Genomic DNA, 24,011 nt, shown 5'->3' with positions numbered 1-24,011 from the left:
AGTTTTGTTCCAGGTAGGGACACGGCAGCACACATAAATACAGCTTTCGCAGCATTTGATGTTGCTAGCCACTTGGATCAGCGGATCGGGATGTTGATGCTGGACGCCGAGAAGGCCTTCGACCGAGTAGCTTGGGGGTTCCTATGGTGTACTATGCTCTCTTTGGGTCTCGGTCGGAGGTTTGTCTCGGCGGTACAGAGACTGTATCATAATCCAACCGCTGTTATTAAACTTAACGGTCTTGCATCCAGCTCTGTTACTATTCAGCGAGGTACGCGGCAGGGGTGTCCGCTTTCCCCTTAATTATTCACTCTTCACATTGAGCCGTTCATTAGGCACCTGCTCCATAATGTCTCTATGACGCCAGTGTCCTTCAGTGGCATCATTTTAAAAGTTACTGCTTATGCAGACGACATCGCTGTATTCACTACAGGGCAAGAGGAAGCTATAGCAGTGTTAACGCATGAGGCACAACATTTCGGATCCTTTTCTGGCTACAAACTCAATTTAAACAAGACGCAGTCAATTATAAATTACGTACCAGTATCAGCTTCACCTCTGTTAGGTATCACTACTTCTGCTACCTACCTTGGTGTGTATCTCATCTGTCGCACTGCGGACTTTATGGCCTTGAATTACGAACCATTGCTTAAAAAAATTGCTGCTGATTTGCGTAGGTCGCATAAGCTGCCATTGACTATTATTGGGAGGTGTAAAATAATAAAAATGAACGTCTTACTTAAATTTCTTTACTTGTTTCACACTATTCCTTTAAGAGTTCCGATGTCCTTTTTTAAGAGGCTTGATAGTGTTATTGGAAGCTTTATTTGGGGCTATCGTAGAGCGAGGAGAGCTCTCAGATATATTAAGTTGACATATGAGCAGGGCGGGTCTAAACTTCCTTATTTTAGGATTTACTTTTGGGCAGCCTTTCTCAACCGTATTCAGAGCTTACTTTTGGGACCCAATGTGGGCAAAACGTGGTACGCGTATCAACTGGCTTATGGCTTAAACACGGGGTTTCTACTACATCATTTGTCTGATCCGAACTACTACAAGAGAGTTCGCTTCAAGATAATCAGACATATCTCCCACGTATGGCAAGATATCTGCAAAGCTTTTGCAGTGCCAGATTTCCACAAATTTATATTTTTGTGGGGCAATCCGAGGTTTCCTGGTATTTTTTCGGACTCAGTGGGGAGAATGTGGCTACAGTGTGGTATAACACGGCTAGGGCAGCTTTATGATGAATACGGTTTTAGGTCATTTTCCTCATTAAAAGATGAATTTGGGTTATCCCATAATTCTTTTTTCAAATACCTGCAAGTTAGGGACTTCTTTATCCAAGGGAAGGGCCTGTTAGCCCTCCCTCATACATCTGAGGTATTACGGGTTATTTTTAAGACCTCAGGGCGGGGTTTTATAGGGAAAGCCTAACCAGAGTTTCATATCTGAATTGTAAGATGACGGAATACAGATTACAGCTAAATTGAATCGTATTTTTGCAATTGATATTACTATGGAAGAGGTCTTTGATTCAATGGTCTCAATCAACTCTGTTGTCACCTCAATCAATTTAAAGTTGCAACAACATCGTATTATGTTTATGCTGTACTATACCCCTAAGGTTATTTCTAAATGGGCCATTTCCCATGATTCTTCGAAGTCATACTGCCCTAAATGTAATGAATACACCACGGATCTCCGACATATGTTTGTTATGTGTCCATGGCTAACCATATTTTGGTATGAGGTTGCCTGTGTGTTGAGTAGGTTAGCTGGTAAGGAGATTCAACTAACCGAGAAAGAAATTCTATTGGGGACAGTAGCGGATTCGGGCAATCTATCAAAATCTTTACTTTCAATTATTATTGTTTGTGCTCGGTTGTGTATTGCCAGGGTATGGATTGACATACTTAGTCCCAAGATTACTGACTTTTGGTTATTATTGAGGGGGTCTATGAAATGGAATTGGCATTAGCTAAACCTAGGGGTCTACGGTCAAGGGTTAAATTTGGGAGGGTCTGGTCAAGTCTTCAGTGGGATTAATTAATTATTTAATTGTTATTGGTATTGAGTGTTTGTATATATTTGTAATTCTTCTCGATTGGGCTTGGTCAATACTTCTATGACCGCTGTTTGTACATGCTCTTTTCGATGCTTAGTATGTTATGTTATGTTCTTATCTTTAGTACCTTTTCTTTCCTGTGCTATGTATGCTTTTGTTCTTATTGTACTTACAAGTGGCAAAGAAAAAAAAAAACAGCTCTAAATCTTATTGTAGCTCCAATGCGTTTTGCGTAGGTCTCCTCGAATCTATAGTTCCTACACATTTTAATGACCCATTGATTAATCCTGAGTTGTATACCGGTTTTCCAGTTTTGCAGCACCAATGACCTAGCAACACTTATAAGAAATTATTACAAAATACTGTTGATATTTCGTAAAGCATTGCATCTCTGGCGAGGAACCAAATAAAACCAACCTTGGTGATGGATCAATAGTTGATGACAAAAACTGAGAAATCGTAACAAAAACATCCTTCCAAAACATTTTATGCAGTCTCTGCAGAGTATAATATGCTAGACATCTTGATAGAAAATTCCTTCTGTTATAATTTGCTCCTCGCAATGCTTTATTCGAGAATTCGTTTAATTGTTGCAGATTACGCCAATTTGTATTCCCTGTTGTTTTTACTAAAGTTAGGACTGATGGTCTTTTATTTGCTTGCTAAAAGTGGTAGAGGGGAGTAAAACAATTCACGGTTATACTTTTAATATAGTCATACTCTAAAGGACCACAGACTCCGAATTCTAATTTTGTGGGTTTATTATAAGGCCAAAAATATTTGAATATAAACACACCTCATTATCAGAGTATATAGATACTTGAAAATCAATACAGAGCCGAGTCTACGAATATAGTTCATTCGGCATAAAAGGCATAAAATGATGAACTCTAAAATCAGAATGCATCATAGAATAGAAGCTGAGTCCAATTCTCTTTTCATCTGGGAGGAAAACAAAGACAACATCTCTTTCCCTACACAGCTCTAAGTGAGGGTCCTACCAATCTCTCTTTTGTCCTATCCCAAAGGTGTCAGCATGTGTTGACTTCCTAAGAAGTACTCATGTCAAATGGGTCTGATAGCTCAAAGCTATAGAGCTCGCTCTAAGATGCTCTTTCTCCTCCGAAAGTAAGCAGAAGTCTCTTGAATATGTCCCTGCGCATCATACAAAAAGACAATGTTCAACCCACAATATGTCACATGATGAACTTTCTCTATTGCAACGTTTCCAGTAGTTTTCCACAGGAGCTTAAATTATGTTTTCTTCGTCTTCCAGTGGCCTTGGGTTTCAGATGGGCCAGGCACGAAAGGAGTCCTCCCTTCTCGCCTTCCAGACTTCTTCAAAGACATTCCGGGTAACTACTTAAATCTAAGAATAACGAGGCTGAATTCCTGCACCTGCAGTAGGATGAGAACATACTGTCTTCGAGCACAAAAAGGATTCATTTAATTACAATTCTTGAGCAATCAAAGATGAACAAAACTAAAAACAACTTCCAGTTTGGGCCTAAAATTCAGGCAACTAAACACAATATACACAGCGCAAATATTATTTCATCCTGCACATTACATACATAGGAATTATAAGTGTCCTTAATACATGTAAAATCCTACTTGAATGTGCACACTACAATTTTAGTGCCACTATAACGTGAATAAATGCATCTTAATAATTATGAAGCACTGCAAACGACAAACTACATGTGAGTGTGTTTTAACCATGAGTATAGTGCACTCATACCGTTTAGAGTGCTGTAAGCGCTCTATCAGTTCCCCCCTCATATGACTAGTGTCATAACACCAACATTCTATGCTCTCACAGTTTTCTCCTTGTACAAAAGACCGACCTAAACAGGAGTTGTAGCTTGCCGTCCCTGCCTAAATCTTTTTAACCATTTAAGGTGTAGATAATGACTGTCCTGCAGTCATTCTAACTGCTGCTCATGCTTCAGGAAATTTTCATTATGTCGTGCCCTTTGCCATTTGTAAGCCTTGATGGCTCCCAATAGTACAATTATACAGATGACAGCTATTATGATAGGTTTCAAGATGTATCCCATTATTCCTTGTCCCAGACTTTCAAACCAGCTTCCAACCTTTCCAAATCCCTTGCCAATTTGTTCCCAGAGTCCATCAGCAGCCAGATCCTGAAAATCTTGATGTATCTCTGAAATGTTCCTAATGAACTTTTTTATATCCCGACTATTGTCAGGAATATACGTACAGCATTGCTGAACTTTCAATAATTTACAGACTCCTCCGGCTTTTGATAATAACACATCTAAAGCAAGATGATTTTGAAGAACCATAGCCCTTATCGAAACCATCTCCCCGTCAACAAGTAATAGAATTTGGGTTGTATTCACAGAGAGCTTATCAACCAGTGTTGCCAACTTTCTAATTTTCACATCGTTCAAAATCACACCCACACTAGGTATCATAGCTCCAAATACATCTCCAACAATTTTTCCAGCACTTACACCACGTTTTTCTCTGTGAGATCTTTTTCCTTCCAAAGGCCATAAATCATCTACATGGAAGATTTTGGGAAATACCACAGCCAAATAACATGTACATACCAATTCTTAGGCAGTTTCACATAAGCATTTTTTCCACACACAAAATACAGATTTGACACTATCGTTAATTTATCCAATAGCGCCTTTCTAATCGACTCCTCAATCAAGAAAATGTGTTCACATTCACTCTCACCCACGAATATCTTGTCATAATATGTTGATCGGTGTCTAATGCACAGTTTCCCTTTTTGCTTGAAGTCCAAAGCTATTGGACCAGAACTTCCCTTTGCCTTATGATCTAATTCTTCCTGTGTCCATGGAATAACCTTATGTTTCGGATCTGGTCTACCTAAGGTCTGCCTATGTCGATCTTCTATCTGATCCATTCTTTTCGATGTCAGTTAACGTGCAGGTCAAATTGTGTCCATGGGCATAAGATGTATCTAACGTAATAGTAGGCACAAAGTAAGTAGACATCCTCTCTACCCCCTTATAGTAATCGTATTTATTCATGTATTTAAGAACGGGAACTTCTGAGAGTACGACATCATAATTTGAGAAGTAATACTCAAAATGTGCCTTACTATAAAACATGCTCAACAATACACTACATGTGATGCCATACATCAAAGGTAAATGATGATATTGAATGCCTTCTTCTACTGATGCTGGTAGTTGCATACACACGTAACAGTCTTTCGCTTCCATTGTATCAACGTACTCATACAACAAACAAGCGTATGCATTCAGCGTGAAATCACGTTTTGACAAATCTACATGTAACATCCGACTTGTTTCCCTGGTCATCTCCCTATCTTTTGCGGATGCACCTTCTTCTAAATCTGAGATAGGTGGTGTAAGTGTTGCCTGTTCCCCCTTCCCTTCAGAATTTTGAGACGCAACCAAAGACGTAACAATCATCACAGTTATGACAATAAGCACCACAGCAATAAGGGTACCAATTATGTATTTCTGTTTGCGTCCTGAGTTTCCAGATTCCATTTTTGAAACACTGATTGTTCTTGAGGCGCAAACGAAATCAACAAAAGTCTCTTCTCTTCTTTTCTTTGATCTAGCCTGCTATTTACAATGTTATTTTCTTTCTCTTGTCCGTTCAATCGTTGCAATATTCAATCCAATAGTGCCAAACCCAATTGTAGAGAAGTAGTCAGCCCTAACCCTCAGTTCTTCTTCTACTGAAAGTCCCTCATTTAAAATCTTCTTCCACTTGGGTCTAGGTTATCTTCTTTCTAAAGCCTAACAAGTTTTCTCTCACAGTTTAAGCTTCATCATTAATGATATTAGATCCCAGTATGGTAAGAACAAGCTGCAGAATCTCTGCATGAATTTCTCCCAGTTCCTGTGCAGTGGGCTGTCAACCAAAAGTAGGGAAAGCAACCTGATTAAGGATCAAAAATCTCAAACTACTCAGCCTTAGTGGATCAGGGACTGTCAGTGTTAGGACTCCAAAAGCTTCAACTCCAGGTACCAGTAACTGAATATCAATCACAAGGGTGTCCCCTCCGTAACTCACTGTGCTAGTCCCCAACCTCCCGGAATTCCTCGGTCTCTGCATCTGCGGCCAGGTAGGTCCACTCAGGAGATGAGTACTTTTGAGACGGTACCCTCTCTCTTCTAGATTGTCTTAGACCATCCGGTCTCTCTTCGGTTTCACTTTGATCTAATTCAGACGTTTCAGGAATTGGAGTGAGATTTTCCTTTTGATCTAATCCTTCTGCAGCAGAGCGCTCACTCTGTTCTGGTTCAAAGTTCACTTCTGCTATTTCATCTATTTCAGGTTCTGAACTCAACTCCGGAACAGCTTGATCTCTTCTTTCTTGCTCTGTTGATTGTTCAGCCTCATCACAAATGCTCACAATCTGGCCTGTTCCTTTGTTGTCTATTGCATTCTCAGTTGCTTTTTTCAGAACAAGGGGAATTGTTTCCTCCACAGGCTCTGGAACTCGATGAGTATGTAAAGCGTGAATCCAGCTTGGTTATCCTCCACACTTCACAGCTGTACTTGTGACCAAAATCACCGGGTATGGTCCTCACCAGCGAGCATCATAGCAGCTCTTCCTCACATGCTTTCGGACCAGCACCCAGTCACCAGGGTTAAGATCATGCAGCAGGTCTCTCGAGGGGGATGCAGTCGCAGCCTCAACCTGGTGAGACACAGAATTAACCACATCAGCCAGTCCCCTACAATAATCCAATACCAAATCATCTGTGATGTTTATCAATGCTGTGGCTGGCACCGTAGGCAATCGCATAGCTCTTCCCATCAATATCTCATTGGGGAAAGCCCTGTCCTTCTATCAGGAGTACTACGCAGACTCATCAACACCAATGGCAGCGCATCTGGCCATTTCAATAAAGTTGACAAACAAACTTTTGACACCCTCATCTTGATTGTGCCATTTATCTGCTCTACAAGACCAGAAGCCTCGGACCTGTAACTACAATGCAATCTCTGATCAATATTCAAAGCTGTACACAACAATTTCATGATTTCATAATGGAAGTGTGTTCCCCTATCTGTCTCCATTGAGATCGGAAATCCAAAATGCGGTATCAGTTCGGTTTGCCGCTGTGAGACGGGCACATTGTCTAGTTGGATATGCCTCAACCCAATGTGAAAAGATACACACCACCACCAAAACATATCTTAACCTATTGCACCTTGGCATCTCGATAAAGTTCAACTGTATCCTATTGAAAGGACCTCCTGATCTTCCAATGTGACTCATCGCAACCACAGTTCTCTTTCCAACATTCATTTGTTGACACGTAACACACCTGTGACACACTGCTTCAGCACTCACACGAAATCGTGGGTTAAACCAAGTTTGCCGAAACACTCGCAACATGGCATCTCTCCCAAGATGAACAGCTCAGTGAATCTGCCTTGCCATTGGGCTCAATAAACAATTGGGTAGTACTGCTCTGTCATCTGTTGACACCCAAATGCCATCCTCTCTCTTTTCACAGCCTGCTCTAACCCATGAAGCAGCTTCCTCCTCTGAGACCTCATCCTGCAGCCGCTTCACTTCATCCCAAGTATCGGCTACAGATAACATCATGCTGAGCTCGGTCTCTTCTGTGCTCTCGCCTACATATTCTCCATTGAAAACACAAACATGTATAGCACAAAAACAAGCTACCTCATCAGCATAGTTATTTCCTTTTGTGACAAAATCCTCTCCCCTCCCATGTGCTGCACATTTTACAACTGCTATCTCTTTAGGTTTCTGCAAAGCTTCTAACAATTTGCGCACATATTCTCCATTTCTGATTGGTGATCCTGAGAACGTCAAAAATCCCCTCTGTGATCATAATTGCCCGGAATCATGAACCACTCCAAACCCATATTGGCTGTCCGTGTCGATAGTCACTCTGACTCCATTTGAGATGGTACAAGCAAGTGTCAGAGCAATAATTTCGAACACCAGAGCTGAGTATACTCTTTTCAAACAGGCAGCTTCCACCACCCCTAAGATGGTGCACACAGCAAACGCTGCTCTCAAACACCCTTCATTGTCTCTTAAGCATTAACCATCAACAAAAATGATCAAATCAGATTCGGGCATAAGTTCATCAACAATGTCAGGTCTGGGGTTGGGAGATAACTCAGTAACATCTAAGCAGTCATGCTCTTCAAAATCCTCTTCTTTCTCCTGCGGAAGTGGCAACAATGTGGCAGGATTCAAGGTTGTACAGCATCTCAGTGTAACATTTTCAGACGCCAATATAACCTGCTCATCCTTTGTAAGTCTGTTATTCGTTAGATACTGTGTTTTGCTTCTTGTCATTAACAATTCTACTGAATGTGGTACATAAACGATAAGTGGATGACCCATCATTATGCTTTCACATCTCTCAATTCTGACACCTGTTGCAGCAACGGATTTGAGACATCCGAGCAACGCAGAAGCTACTGCATCTAGTGTAGCTGAAAAGTAGGCCACTGATCTACGGGCACCTCAATGTGTCTGTACAAGGATCACTAACGCATACCCTTCCTTCTCACAGCAAAAGAGCGAAAACGCTTTGTTATAGTCTGGCATTCCCAGAGCTGGAGCGCTACATAGGCTCTCTCTCAGCTCGTGGAAGGCTCTCAAGCGATTGTTATCCCATGATACCAGATCACTAATGTACTTTCGTGTCAATCTCAATAGTGGCTTTGCTTGCAATGAAAAATTTGGGATCCATTGTCGACAATAGCCCACCATTCCCAAAAACTTGCGGACTTCTTTTTGTGTTTTCGGAGTTCCCATTTGCAGAATCGCCTCTATGCAATCTGGTGACACTCTTTGTTTTCCCTTCTCAATCCGGTGACCTAGATACTGATCAGTCAGACAATATCGAAGTTTGTTTGGAGATACTTTGTGTCCATTCTCTGCCAAATGATTCAACAAAGCCACAGCATCAATTCTACGAGCATCTTCAGTCTCTGATGCGACCAAAAGGTCATGAATGTACTGAACTAGGACTGACCTCTGAGGCATCACCAGCCTTTCAAGATTAGTTTGCACACTCTGACTAAAGATAGAGGGGCTCTCTGTATACCCTTGAGGGATATGACACCACGTTAGCACACGATCGTCCATCCTAAAGGCAAATAACATCTGACTATCCTCGTGCAACGGTATGGAGAAAAATGCCTGACATCAATCTATGACTGTAAAACATTCTGCCTTACATGGTATCTGAAATAGTATAACAGCTGGATTCGGTACCACAGGACAACATGGGATCACGATTTCATTGACCCTTCTTAAATCCTGCACTATTCTGTACTTGCCATTAGGCTTCTGCAGTCCCATTATAGGTGAGTTACAAGGACTTCCTCTGATCTCTTTGAGAATGCCTTGTGAAATCATAGACTCGATCACAGGTCTTATTCCAGCCACAGATTCTGGAGTTAATTTATACTGCGGAGTTTGTGGAAATTCAGCATTTGGTTTGATCTGTATCCTAACAGGTTCTAACCCTCAAATCAATCCTATCTCCTCACCCGTGAAATCCCACACTTTCGGAGAAACTGAATCTCTCAAGTCATGTGGTAACTCCTCTGTTGTGAGAACCACGAATATTTCTGCACACAAGTGCATAGTGGCCATTTTAAAATCTGCATCATCATCACAGGTTTGCAACTCCACACCCCTCGGAGTGCAAGAGATGGTACAATTTAGCTTACACAAAAGGTCTCGCCCCAATTGACAGACCGGGCTTGAATTTCACACTACGAATTAGTGTCTGTCTTGGAATGGTCCTATTCTCACAGGTAACTCATTTGTCAATGGGTTAGTCATTCTCTGATTGGTAACTCCCACCACTTGGATCGATTCCCTGAAAGAGATAAATTTGGAACCACTTCCGTTCTGACTGTGGAGCGTGCAGCTCCAGTGTCTAATAAAAAGGTAACAGGATATCCATTCACCTCTACATATACAAACGGTCCACTCTGATCTACTTCTAAAGCTGCACCAAAGTGCATTCTTCCTGCACCCCCTCTGACACTCATGAGGATCTTGAGTTCGGTCAAATCTGTCTTGAATCTCAAAATATGGCATTTGATGACATTTGATGATACACCTGATTATTTGTAGGTATTCTTGGAGGCTGAGGTATCTGCATTTGTGGCTTATATCCTCCCACATACATGGACCTAGGTCTAGTCACAGTGTTCGAAGTCTCGGGCATCTGTCCCTCTCCCTCTTACTGTATTTTATTTGCTGGATTCGATCGACACTCACGCTTCCAATGCCCAATTTTATGACAAAAATGTTCCTCCAACCCCTTGCATCACATCGGGTCTTTCGGCATTCCTCAACTGCATCAACATCAGCTTATCTTTCACTTTCTTTTTGTGCCGATTCCACCTGATTACTACAGTATTTTGCATAACGCAGAATTTCGTCAACTGATTTATTCTGCCAACATATCAAGTGTGTCTGTATCATCAAGCTAATATCAGATTTTAGTCCCAGCACAAACTTTGATACAAACTGTCCCATATCTTTCTGGTCAATTGTGTCCAATCCACTATGCTGTTTAAAAGCCACTAACAATCGCTTATAGTAGTCATGTACCGACTCTTTAGGATCTTGATTAGTACAATCAATTTTAAGTCAATCGACAGTTTGAGGAGCTACCTTGGATTGGAACCAGGTAATCACTTGCTCATATTTCTTCATTACCTCAGGTGAAGGACCATGATTAAACGGATCTCTAGCTGGTTCTGCAGCGGGCCAATCAATGGCGACTTTACATGCAGCCCACAAATCACCTGGATCCTCTATGCCAAACAAGGTATTCAAATCAATCCATAACACCTTTGAAATTTTATCAAATCGGTCTAATTGTTTATACCAGTCGGCAGGTTTTTCCCTCAGCCGAGGAAAATCATTAGTGAATGTTGCCAAATCACCCCTGCTCCATGGCACATGTACATACCCCAGTTAATAACAAGTCAAAGGACTTATATGTGCTGCGCACTGTTCACCTGGTGTGTGAGCACCTTAACTATTGTAAACATGAATTCAAACATTAATACAACTGTGTTCTCATAATAACACTTTTAATCCATGTGTGTCTTTTTGCTGCATGAATTTGATACAACACATTTATTGCTTTAGAACATTTTAGTTAACACAAAAACTCTTGCTATTGCAACAGGCATCTATGCATTATAGATGCTCTTATCCACACAAAAAAAGTACAGATAAATTTGACACTTTATAATAAGCCCTAAGCCCAATGCATTTCGGAACTACATTGTTCCTTCCTCAGGGGAAATTCTGAAAAACATGAATAATACAACATATTGTTAATTATACAAGAGGAGGCTAAAAAATCACTGTGTGCTGTGGTGTGTTCTGTTTGTGTTTATAATGAATATATGAAGAGAAAACATACCTTCAGTGGACGTGACATTCATGAATAGCTAACCGACCTATTAATGAAAGGCGGAGTGTATCAGCCAGTAATTATACTAGGAAGTGAGCGTTTTAAAAACAGACCAAAGATTAATAATTAGCGAAAGTACGCGTTACTGAGGCTTACCTATTTAGCGTAAACACACGATCTACGAAGAAAATATCAATGTGGTTATGTTAGTCTGTGCTAATAACAAAGTTGAAGAGTATATAGAGCAAAACTAAAAGATGTCTCACATTATTTATGTAACAGATCAACGCGTCCTTACTTTTAGGGCGCTGAAGATTTCAACAGACTGTAAAAACATGCGAAAAAAATATATCGGTAATCCAATCACGGAATGCGCAAAAAATATATAACGCTAGAGCAACTAGCTTTGCGTTTGAGATTCATACCTGAGTGTCACTCTGTTCCGTCAATAAAGTTTGCTACGAGGAGTCGTGTAGTAAACAGCGGCAATGATCGTTTTCCTTTTAAAACAATCGGAAGTGGTGTAGAGCATGAACATAAACGAAGGACTCAATCCACTCGTACTGAATCTCACAACGCAATACTGATGCGCCATATTGATATGGTGATGCAAGTTTAAGGGTTAGCAGGAAAAAAAATTGCGAGCATTCAAAAAATATATGTCTAAGGTTCACGAAACAGAGATAACTTATGCGTATGAAGAGAAAAGAGTGGACAAATATGTGATAACGAAAAGATCCTGGGTTAAGGTTCACTATGAGGTGAACTATAATGAAATCCAGAACGAAGCCCGTAGTGCTACCATTCATTTATGCTAACAAGCTTAAAGCTGAGCTCAAAGAACACTGGTGGTTATAAGAGCATATGATAGTTTGTACAGTTCAATAATAAAGAGTGTAATGAGGAATGTAAAAAATAAAAAAATGAATTTTGAACAGGATGTCGTGGAGGCACCCTAAGGTGTATAAAATCTCATTGGATGCTAAAATGTGCGTGGTGTGTGATTTGAAAGTAAACCAATAAATTAAACTGGTATGGTGTACGAAAATAAGTTTACAATATCCAGTCCATTCTGCTATGATCAACATGTACTGTGAAGCATACCATGTGTATATAACAATAAGAAGTAAACCTCAATAATCAGAAAGTGTGTAACTTGTTCCTAAGACTATCACTTTATGTCTAGTTGGTAATACGCTCTAACTGATATACTCGTGCTCTCCCTAGCTTGGGTCAAGATTTATATGAAACATGACATGTCTATTCTGTCATTCATCCCTTTAGGGGTCATGGTATCCAAGAGTTTAATCCAGTATACTTCCCTTTGAAGTAATTTAGTGTTGTTGTCTGTTCCTGGTTGTTTTAAACATGCTCTATGATTTGAAATCGAAGTTGGGAGATTGAGTGATTAGCTTCAACCCAATGAGCTGCCAATGCGGAATTGAGATTTTTAGTTCTTATTCGGCTCTTATGTTCTGTTATTCGAATTTTAATTTTACGCTCAGTTTTTCCAACATAGAGTTTGCCACAGGGGCATTTTATGCCGTATATGACATTGTCAGTGTTGCAATCACTTGAGTGTCTTAGTGGCCCCTCTATTACATTATTGCAATGTGAGCAGTTGAGACATCTGCGAGTTCCTTTAGGTGATAAAAGTATATCATGGCTGTCCATTAATTCCCGTAGATTTTTCCCCCTTGTGTAGGCATGTAACGGTGGTGCTCGAAATATCCCGTTGAAGTTTGGCTCATCAGCTAGTAATTCCCATCTTTTGTTGATTATTCTTTTAATGGATGGTGAGCTTGTCGTGTATTTGGATACAAATACTATGCTGTTAGTTTTGATCTTTGGGACACTAGTTAACAGATCCTGACGGTTTTTGTTGGATGCTCTTAGTAAACAATCTTGTAATATTTTCTCAGGATATCCTCTCCGTGCATATTTCTTCTGGTGTTCTACTGTTTTTTCAGAACATACCTGAGTGTTGGAACAAATGCGTTTTATTCTGATAAATTGAGAGTATGGGAGATTTCTGATGAGACTTCCAGGGTGGAAGCTGGAATATTCAAACACATTGTTGCGATCCGTCGGTTTTGTGTAAACTTGTGTCTCTAGTGTTTTGCCATCATGGTGTTTAGTGATAGTGACATCAAGATATTCAATCATCTGTTCATGGATTTTATAAGTGAGTGCACTCCCTTCTCTTTATTTCACATTTACATACCCCCCATTGTGTACTTCTGTCAGAGGGAAATTTCCTGTTGTTCCCATCCCTCCACCTGGAGGTGGAGTATCTCTTAGCCCCTTCTTGGCGCTTTTCTTTTTAGCCCACCTTTCTTCCCATCTGTCTAATTCTTTCCACGCTCACATCCTCTATCACCAATTCTCTAATTTGTGCTTTTAATCCTGTTGTTCACTTCTCTTCCAATTCCTTATCTGTGTAGTTCAATCTGCAGAGTGCCTGCATCATTTTGGTTTTTGTCAGGTCCACCTCATAACTTTGAGCCCACTGTGACAAGGCATCATGAGCTCGCTTTGCTTTTCTAGTAACATCCTTAGCTACAAATAACAGTTCACTTTGGTCATATGTTTCGATTCTGTCCAATGGCAAATTCCCTTCGATCACCTCATCTTTTTCTGCTTTTAATCGCACCACATCTAACAATGGTGCCATTAATGCACCCTGTAACAACTTCCGATCCCTTTTACTTCCCAATTCCTCCGTATCACAACTTTATGTTCTCCTTGGACCCCTACTTTCCTCCATTCTCCCAACTGGGTGATTTTCTCTCTCAACACTTCGACTTCTCCAATGATTACCTTCACACACAATTTGTGGCCCAAACAGTACCCTAACTGCTTCACCTTTCATCTCTATTTAATCTCTTTGTATCATTGACTCCCTCACCGGTGGAATCCACATTCTGATGTCTGACCTAGAGTTTGCCAAAGCTCCTGTTCGCCTTCATTCTCACCCACTGTCCATTCTCGATGGATCAGCTGTAGCTGGCAGTGGAGTACTAGCTACCACTGGTATCTGAGCCATGCCCGTTCCACTCATTGTAAGGCTATCTCCAGATATAGTCTCTTCCCCTTCTCCTATTTGTTGTTGACTTTCACCTGTTCTCTCTCTGGGGTTATATATTGAAACCAACACTCCAATAGTAACAGGTACTGAAAGAGCTTCTGGTAACCGCATGTTGCACGCGGTTTCATTTGGCTCATTATCTGCGTATCCTATCCCTCTGGACCCTCCTGAAATTAGTGTTCCCACTGAAATCCTCCCTCTTACCCTGGTGGTCAGATCCTCTGAACCCATTCGTCCCACTCCTGATGTTTCCTCTGTTCGCTGTATCTGCTCCGGTTCCAACCTAGAGTCACAAGGTGGAGGACGTTCTTCTAGCAGTCTATCAAGAAAACTGTCATCTGTGTCACTTTCCTCTTCTGTCTTACTTTTGCCTCCAGACCCTCCTTCTAACTGCATGAATGGATGCAATTGTTCTCCCTCTATGGTGTCTACTCTCCATCTCTTCAACTATGCATCCCATCTGGCATCCTGATATGCCTTCATTGTTTCCTTCATTCTTCCCTGTGAAGCTTCTCTTCTCTTCGCTATTGCTGCTCTCATCCATGCATCTAACACCTCAAATTGTGTTGGCCTAGGCGGAGGTTTCAGAGAAGCCATCACTCCCCTCAACTGAAACAACACCTCCATAGGAAATGACCCATAATGAGGGAAAGCCAATTCTCCCTCCTTCCCGGTAATTTTATGCCAATTTTGAAGCCGCAGTATAGTATGAAGTCCTACATTTGTTGCCATATAGTGTGCCGGGGTATCCTCTGGCGGAACTTCTTCTCCTACCCGAGTCACCACCCCTGTGTTGCCTCTACACAAATCTCACAACACCTTAAAACATCTCATCGTGAAAATCAATTAATTGCAACCCAACTTTCAATATTCGACTTCGGACGAACTTCCACCAATTCCAGCGCGGCGTTACACTAACCGACCTATCACAGCGCGGCGTGCACTGACGTCACTGCTCACTTCTTGCAGCGGCTCACCCGCCTTTACAATCTCACCTCGTACTCTCGCTCACACATTCGCACCACAAATAACTGTGTATCCAAAAGTTATTAAACCAAGTATTGCTCCTAATACAGTCAAAATAACTTACAGTTATTTAACACAAGGAATTGTCTGTCAACTAAAAGATCGATAGAACACTCTTACGAGAACATTCGTCCTCTGTGACCCCCGACCTGCGTTGATCACTCAATTGCCATAGTCCACCCCCGGTACCTGAGGCTTTCTACCGCGACGTACTCCTGCATTCACGCAAAGTTCCCTATCACAAGTGAATCATCGATAGCGCTTCACGACACCCACAATATGGATCAGCAATACAACTACAAAGCTATCCCAGGATCTTGGACTTTTCTTGAGTCCGCTAACCAAACTTCCTGATCCGCACGTGTCCGGACCAGTAAACCGATAAACCCACAATCACTCAGCTTGCATCCCTACTTTGCAAGACAACACACAATTAATTAATCACCGCAATCTAACACACCACACAGACTCATACTCACGCTACCACTGTTTCCGCCGCACCGTCAACATCCACTTCGCTGTCTTCTACTCCATCCAAAGCTCTATTATTCTTCCGATCCTACTCTAATTCCGCTTTTCTCCCCTCACTTTTAGAAACAAACCATCCTCTGCTACCATTTGATTACGCCAATTTGAATTCCCTGTTTTCTCTACTAAATTTAGGATTGATGGTTTTTTATTTGCTTGCTAAAAGTGGTAGAGGGGAGTAAAACAATTCAAGGTTATACTTTCAATTTAGTCATATTCTAAAGGACCACAGACTCTGAATTTCAATGTTGTGGGTTTATTATAAGGCCAAAAATGATTGAATATAAACAGACCTCAGTATCAGAGTATATAGTTACATGAAAATCAATGCAGAGCCGAGTCTACAAATATAGTTTATTTGGCATAAAAAGGCATAAAATGATGAACTCCAAAATCAGAATGCAACATAGAATAGAAGCTGAGTCCAATTTTCTTTTCATCTGGGAGGAAAACAAAGACAAAATCTCTTTCCCTACACTGCTCTAAGTGAGGGTCCTACCAATCTCTCTTTTGTCCTATCCCAAAGGTGTCAGCACGTGTTGACTTCCTAAGAAGTACTCACGTCAAATGGGTTTGATAGCTTAAAGCTATGGAGCTCACTCTAAGATGCTCCTTCTCCTCTGAAAGTAAGCAGAAGTCTCTCGAATCTGTCCCTGCACATCATAGAAAAAGACAATGTTCAACCCACAATATGTCACATGATGAACTTTCTCTATTGCAACGTTTCCAGTAGTTTTCCACAGGAGCTTTCATTAACTTTTCTTTGTCTTCCAGTGGCCTTGGGTTTCAGATAGGCCAGGCACAAAAGGAGTCCTCCCTTCTCACCTTCCAGACTTCTTCAAAGACATTCTGGGTGACTCCTTAAATCTAAGGATAACGAGGCCGAATTCCTGCACCTGCAGTAGGACGAGAAAATACTGTCTTCAAGCACAAAAAGGATTCATTTAATTACAATTCTTGAGCAATCAAAGATGAACGAAACTAAAAACAACTTCCAGTTTGGGCCTAAAATTCAGGCAGCTTAAACTAAACACAGTATACACTGCACGAATATTATTTCATCCTGCACATATACATATACAGAAATTAAAAGTGTCCCTAATAGAATGTGCACACTCCAATTTTAGTGCTACTATAACGTTAATACATGCATCTTAATAATTATGAAGTACTGCAAACGACAAACTACATGTGAGTGCATTTCAACCATGAGTATAGTGCACTCATGCAATTTAGAGTGCTATAAGCGCTCTATCATTGCCATTCTTTAATATTGAACTTACAGCCTCTCTCTGAGTGAATTTTCTGAAGTTCCTTCGCTATGATCTCTTCATTATGAGCTTGCTGCCACCCATCCTTGTTGTAAGTTATATACCACACATGGCAGTTCACAGGAGCTACAATGGGATTCAGACAAAAATTATGAAGGGTGAAATAAAGTCAATCTCATATATCTACAGAGTGTACACATAATAGCTTCTAACAATAAATAAGATAACATCCCAACGTTTGGATAACACTGCAATTGGGAACATATTACATATTAATTATGAACGTCGTTGGCTATTATGCCAATGGAGGGTTAAATTGAGTGGCAGATTGAGTAGATTGTGCAGCAAGAAACTGTGAAATAGACAGCATAATGTGCAATATTCCTTAGCAGCATTATTTAGTTACAGGCAAACAGATTTACAGTAGCATGCAAGGTTAGCACTAGTTTTGCACAGTGATGTAAGAAGAGTACAGCTAACTAATGTTTCTGGGTTTTCAGATTGAGATAATGGAGTGACATCCATGACTAAAGGTTGTGAGAAGGTGGCCCGATATATGCTGTCCACTAGTTCTATTGGGCACCTTGTATCAGTCCAAACAACCCCTTATGGTGAATGGTTAAAGACAACCTTTATTGAAAGCTATCCTAGTGGTAGCTATGGAGAGCAGCCTTCAGGCTAAGTCTTGAAGGAATGTAAAGCAGCTTGTTTTACCAGTCTATAATCTTTTGAAGGATCAAATGAAAGGACAACCACATCAGGTATATATTTAAAATATGTGTATTTAGATTAACACACATCCCTCTAGTCTCTTAATGAGACTGGAGTTCGAAGTACTTAAGTTGCAAGTGAGCAAGCATCAGTAAAAGTACAAATACACGTTTGGGCCCTAGGGGCGTACCAAACCATATACCAAAATAATGGTATAAGAACCACGCCTGGAACAGGCACTAGGCCTATTGCCTCTAGAATCGCTGGGACCCCAAGGAACCACCCAAGGTAGTGACACAGGGGACCCACGGGAGCTGTATGCAGTGTGAAAACACAACCGCGGGTTCCTATTATCTTCTATGGGCAATGTCGCGGTTGGAAATTTAAAGATTAGGGACATTTCTAATCAAGTCTGGACCAAACCCTTTTGGACTTAAGAAGTTCTAGGGCTAGCACCCACGAAGCACTGAAATACTCGAGTTATCTCACCCAGGGAAGCCGGGTGCATAGGTGTCTTTTGGTGTCGGGTCGCGTCTTCGATTTCAATGGAAGCCTGCAAAGAACTGCTGCTGCCGGGAAGAGGAGAAGTGTCTGAAGAGATCCAAACCTGGATCTAGCATGTAAGGAACCTGAAAGCAGAGGGGACAGAGTCTGGGTCACTAGCCAGTGACCGAGGGCAGGATGGACCAATGCCCACAGATGTCGGGTGCTTCAGGTGAGTTGATGGGTGTCTTGACTCTTCAGCCACGAGGTCCAGGAGGCATCGACGAAGTCCATGAGCCGGATTCGAGCTGTCCCACAAAGTCTGTCGAGTGCTGCGGTGTCGGCAAACAGAATGGACCCAACAAGACTTGGCAACGGCAAGTCACTGGAATTCAGAGAAAGGACTGCTGTGCAGACCAGCAAGGTCTGAGGGACTCACCCAGCACGGGTAAGTAAGGGCACATCTGGAGCAACCAGGAACGCCCAATCAGAAAAGGAGTCGCCTTCATGGGGACCTGCTAGCAAACGGGCTAGTGATCGCAAAGGAGCCTCAAGTGGTCGCACTTGAGACTGGCCCACGGGTCACTCGTGGAGTGGAGGCCAACAATCTTTGGTGCAAGAGGTGCTCAAGGCTGGAGCTACTCAGAGCCCAAAGCACAACTTCAAGGAAGACCAGGAAGATAGTGTTGCTGCAAAAGTTCACTGTGTCCAGGGGTCACGGTTCCACATCACCCACTATAGCCATGGGCCTCAGCTTTGCTGTGGACTCAGGGTAGCCTCGGGTAAGTCTGGAAATCTACCTCTGGGGATGCAGAGGCTTTGGTGTCCGGCAGGAGCTTCAGAATTGCAGACCGGTCAGTTGCTTCTTTGGTGCCTGCCAAGCAGGGGAGTCACTTCTTGACCCCAAGGGAGATTTCTTCAGTCTTCTAGTCAGGATAGAATGTCAAAGGTCCAGGATGTACATTGCAGAGTTTCGTCCAGGGTAATCTAAAGTCCTCGGGACTGGATTGCTATACTTATAGTAAGTTTAGGGGATGGACTAACTCTAAGGCCCCACCTATGGGTGGGCCAGGAAAGAGGGGTGGTTACACCCATTTCCTTTGTCCAGTTTTGCACCAGAGCAGGGGCAGGTAGCCCCTGCAACCGGTTTGAACTGGAGTATGCACAGAGACACCAAGTGTGCCCCCAGTGCAGGACTTCAAAGCACCAGAGAGTGCTCCCGCCCAGCCCCAATACACATCAGCCTGTCTGGGGAGGTGGAAACACCTCTCCTTGACAGGAAACCTATTGGCCAGGCCTCCCCTGCCGGAGTTTCAGTTAGCAGCAGGAGGCCAGACCCATTTTGTGATGCCAGGGCTCAGGAAAGTCCTACCGGGTTTAGCCAGTGTGAACATGTCTCACTCTCTAGCAGGGTGGAATGCTACCCCGCCGCCAGAATTGGCGGGGGGTGTAGTATTCCAAAGCGTTTGACACCAAACACGACATATTTTGATGCAGCCATCCCAAAGTTAGCATTTATCGCAAGGTTATAATGCACTTAAGAGTATATGGTATGGCTGTATCACAGAACAGCCATAAGGAAGTATTTCCGAAAGCTGCAGAGGGGCTCAGCTCATGCTTGGGCACCCTCTCACGCAAAACCAAGCACTCTGCCTTCAGGATTGTCAAGGCCTGCCATAGGAGTGGCTTATAGGTTTTATAAGTGTCTGTGTAGGGTAGTGATATAGGTAGCCTATACCACAGTAAGGGGTGCAAGCACACCCCTACCCAGGCTGCAGTAGCAGACTTGTGGTGTCATTTTGGAGTGCTTCCCAGGGGTGGCATAATACATGCTGCAGCACCTGGTAGGCCTCTGAGGTACCTATGCCCGAGGTACATATTATACCATATACTAGGGGCTTATAAGGCACTCCAGAATCCAATTAGATATGTACCTAATGTACATGGAAACCATTTTAGAGAGGAAGCAGCTAGGCTATGGTCCTAATTAGCAGACTAAGGTCGAAAAACAGTGAAACACCAGCAAAAAGTGGGGGTACCCATGTGAAGCAGATCCTACTCTCCTACAAAGGTCTTATAGGGTCTTTGCGAGATCAACTACATACTCTGGTGACATAACTTTCATATTTAACTGAATGTCATCAGTGTAAAGATAACAATAGATGTTCGACTGTCTCAAGCGAGAGAGCTTAAGGGTTCCATTATGAAGTGAAAAGTGTCAGAGAAAGAATGGAGCAGTGAGGAACTCTTTGGAGAAGAGATGATGGGCTGGAGAGAGAGAGAGAGTTACATTTATCTGCTTGTTTGGAAGTACTTCAGAGCACATTTCCAGCTAATTTTGCAAATATCTGAAGTTTTGTGCAACATGTAAATGTTTTCATTCTCTTCACAAACAATAGACCTCAAATGCTTAAGTTGGACACCAGACATCTCAAAACAGTTTGAACGCTTAAGTTGACACTCATTGAACTGCATGAAAAGTTTGCTGTCCACGACAATTACAGTTGAGCACATAAGCACACTTGCTCCCAAAATAGAAAGCAGAAAAACAAATCCTGCAGCTGCTCTTTAGAAAGAAAGTTGGATCATTGACAGCTGTTGCTACAAAAATAGAAAGCAGCAAGGAGAAAAACCAGAACTACTGAAAGACCTATAATGAAAAAAGCAGCTTCTGGAAGTCGAAAATAAAAGGTTATGGAAGTAAGTCACTGTATGCTTTTCCGGTTCCGGGCCAATGTGAAGCTAACTATGAAGAACAAGCATTGGCAACGGTTACGATCACTCCTTTGGAACCTATTGAATTTGCCAATGGTTTTTAGTGATTGTGAGCAGCATTCCTGATGCTGTGCAGCACGGCTAAAGAAGAATATATTAAAAGCCTATGATGCAGTAGCAGCCCATGTCTACGCGCACCATGGGTGCACATGCTTACAAAACGATTAATAAATAAAAATAAAAAAGAAATGCATGAGAGCTTTTTTTTAAAAAAGCAGCTGGGGAACAACATGGGGAGCGAAAGCAATATGGGGGTGAAAGCATCACAGGGAACCGGGAGGCGGAAGGAAAAGAGGGAGCAGGTGGAGGGAAGCTGCATGGAGGGCACAAGGCCAGAGAAAAGTAGAAGGGTGAGAAGGAGAGCAATGTGGAGCACGGGGTCGAAAAGCAAATGGACGAGAGAGAAAACAATTTGGAGCTGTAAGAGATGCACATGGACAAAAAAGCAACGTTGGAAGGAAAAACACACAAGGACAAGCAAATCATGCCGGTAGTAAGGTAGAAGTACACGGGTGAGAGAGCAACATGGACCACAAGAGGGGAAGAGGAGCACACTAGTGAGTCAGCTGCATTTTTGTGGAGTGCCTGGACACGGGAAACTAGTGAATAAGAAGCAAGCAAATGAAATGAGAATGATGGTACAACCAACCAATGCTAAACAATAGGCAGGCTGAAAGTCCCCATATTTTCTTGGTAACCACAGTATGTGGAAATGCAAGTGGCCCAGCTTTGAAAAGGGACAAAGCAAGAAAAAGTTGTGAAGGATACTACAGATAAACACAGAGTGGCAAGTAAGAAACGCTGATAAGGCTAATTATTACATTTGGTCTTTTGAAATGTGAACATGATGTTGTGTGCATATAGATTTCAGAAATTCAAAAGGTAAAATATTTTGACATATAGCAATTTGTAATTTGTGTGTGCTGTGTACCAGGGCAACCTGCGTACATTTAGTGGCATTTGAAACCCTGCTATAGGAAATGCCTCTCTGTCTGTTTCCAAGGCCTTTGCAAGTAACTATCTTAGAGCAGTTACTGCATATTTGCCAACATTCTGTTACTGACAAGAGTGAGGATTTTCAGGTGTCAAAATAGCTAATTAGCATAGTAATGACATAACTGGAAATTACATCACAAGACCATTGTGGCATCAAAGGATTGTGATCTGGGGCGGGATGCAGGCAACCAGCTAGCACGCCGTAACCACGCCCCCATGTCCCTTCCGACGTCAGACGCGAGTTTGCAGCTGTGCCGCTCTGCTGACGCCGAGCTCCGCGAATACTCGATGCACGCCAGAGAAAGACCGGGAAATTGAAACTGGAAACAGGGGACTGGAACTACATGGGACCCAGGCAGTACGAGCACTGGCGCGCCTGCTTATTCACCTGAGCAGCCCTGAGCAGCCCTGTCTGCATTAACTTTAAAGTGACCATTCTGCTCACTCTTGTTAACACAGCTATAATGGATTACAACGGATCAGAATGGACTTTAGTTAAGCTGACATCCGTTTGGCTCTACATTTCCTGAGTGGTTTTCTGGCTAATTTTGGAGCATGACAAGCCTGGGTACTCTCTGCAGAACGGTACTGTGCAGGTGCCTGCGCTCTATGGATTTGTAGCCTTCTTTTTACTTTCTACTCTCCTTGTTACGTTTCGTGGGATCACCAGGTTTTTCCCTGAGAGAGATGCTGGTGCTTCTGAGGGTTGGAGTTTTCTACTCTCGGACTATTCGCCACTGGGACCACCAGGTTTCTCTCAAAGAGGGGGTAAGTGCGCGCATCTTCCTTAGCCACCGGTGTATGGAAGTCTCCTACGCCACTTGGTTGAGGGTCGCTGGGGGGCCGGTAGTGACATTTAATGTCTTGGCTGTCTTGTTAAGGGATCAACGTTACAAATACATTATGCAAAATCTTACTAAAGGAGCGAAAGCTACAGTAACAGCCCACTCTGACTCTCCCAGCCTGGGTCAGAGGGGAAAAAACGAGTTGGTCAGGTGGCTGCCCGGGCAAACCGTGTAGCGGTGCTCAGGAAAGATCTTGATTTGAATACTGAGACCATCAAAATGGCAATCTCTGAGGCTTCTAATCAAGAGCATTCTAGTGGTGCCTCGGTGGACTTTGGTTCAAGCGCTAGCTCTTGCTCTATTACCTCTCATAGGGCAGCTACCATCAGTTCATCAGATTTGATCAAACTAAAGACACCAACACTGCCCAATTCAACCGGAATGGCCAAGGCCCTCAAAAAGTATCCTTTATTCTTCAAAGCCAAGCCTGGACTATCATCTACGGAACAGGAGGTGGCTGGGAATGAGGTAGGGAATGAGTCCCCACCAATTGATAACCCCATGGACAATATCATGGATCAGGGTAAAAATGGGAGTCCTAGAGATCCTTTAGATGACGGTCACTCTTCCACTCTATCCCCTTCTCTGCGAGCGCCTTATTCTGGGCGTGGGTGCTTCTTCATCAGCTCGTCCTACTCTTGTGGATGCCGCTCTGTCTACCGCAGCAGAATCTAGGTCCTCCGAGCTGCAGACTTTGCAGTCTGAAGGCAAGCTAGTAGCAGCTCAAGACAACCCCTCCCAGGAAAACTGATGTTTTTCCATGCAATGGGGTGCCAACAGCCTCCTCAA

At 42.5% G+C, this 24,011-nt stretch overlaps 1 long non-coding RNA gene across 2 annotated transcripts in view; it reads right to left on the bottom strand.

The window, feature by feature from the left end:
• Positions 1–16,506: 16,506 nt before the first annotated feature.
• Positions 16,507–24,011, bottom strand: part of LOC146831289 (uncharacterized) — a 63,676-nt gene continuing 56,171 nt past the window's right edge. For both annotated transcript variants that reach the window (XR_014961260.1, XR_014961261.1), the window contains 2 exons: positions 17,425–17,538; positions 16,507–17,037 (listed from right to left, as the gene is read on the bottom strand). This is a non-coding gene — a long non-coding RNA (uncharacterized LOC146831289). The remainder of the gene's footprint in view (positions 17,038–17,424; positions 17,539–24,011) is intronic.

This window comes from Triturus cristatus, chromosome 5_1 (genome assembly GCF_964204655.1).
Source record: "Triturus cristatus chromosome 5_1, aTriCri1.1, whole genome shotgun sequence".
In the NCBI taxonomy this organism is placed as follows: domain Eukaryota; kingdom Metazoa; phylum Chordata; class Amphibia; order Caudata; family Salamandridae; genus Triturus; species Triturus cristatus.
The sequence above is the reverse complement of the archived record's forward strand: the minus strand, read 5'-3'. Positions and strand labels throughout refer to the sequence as shown.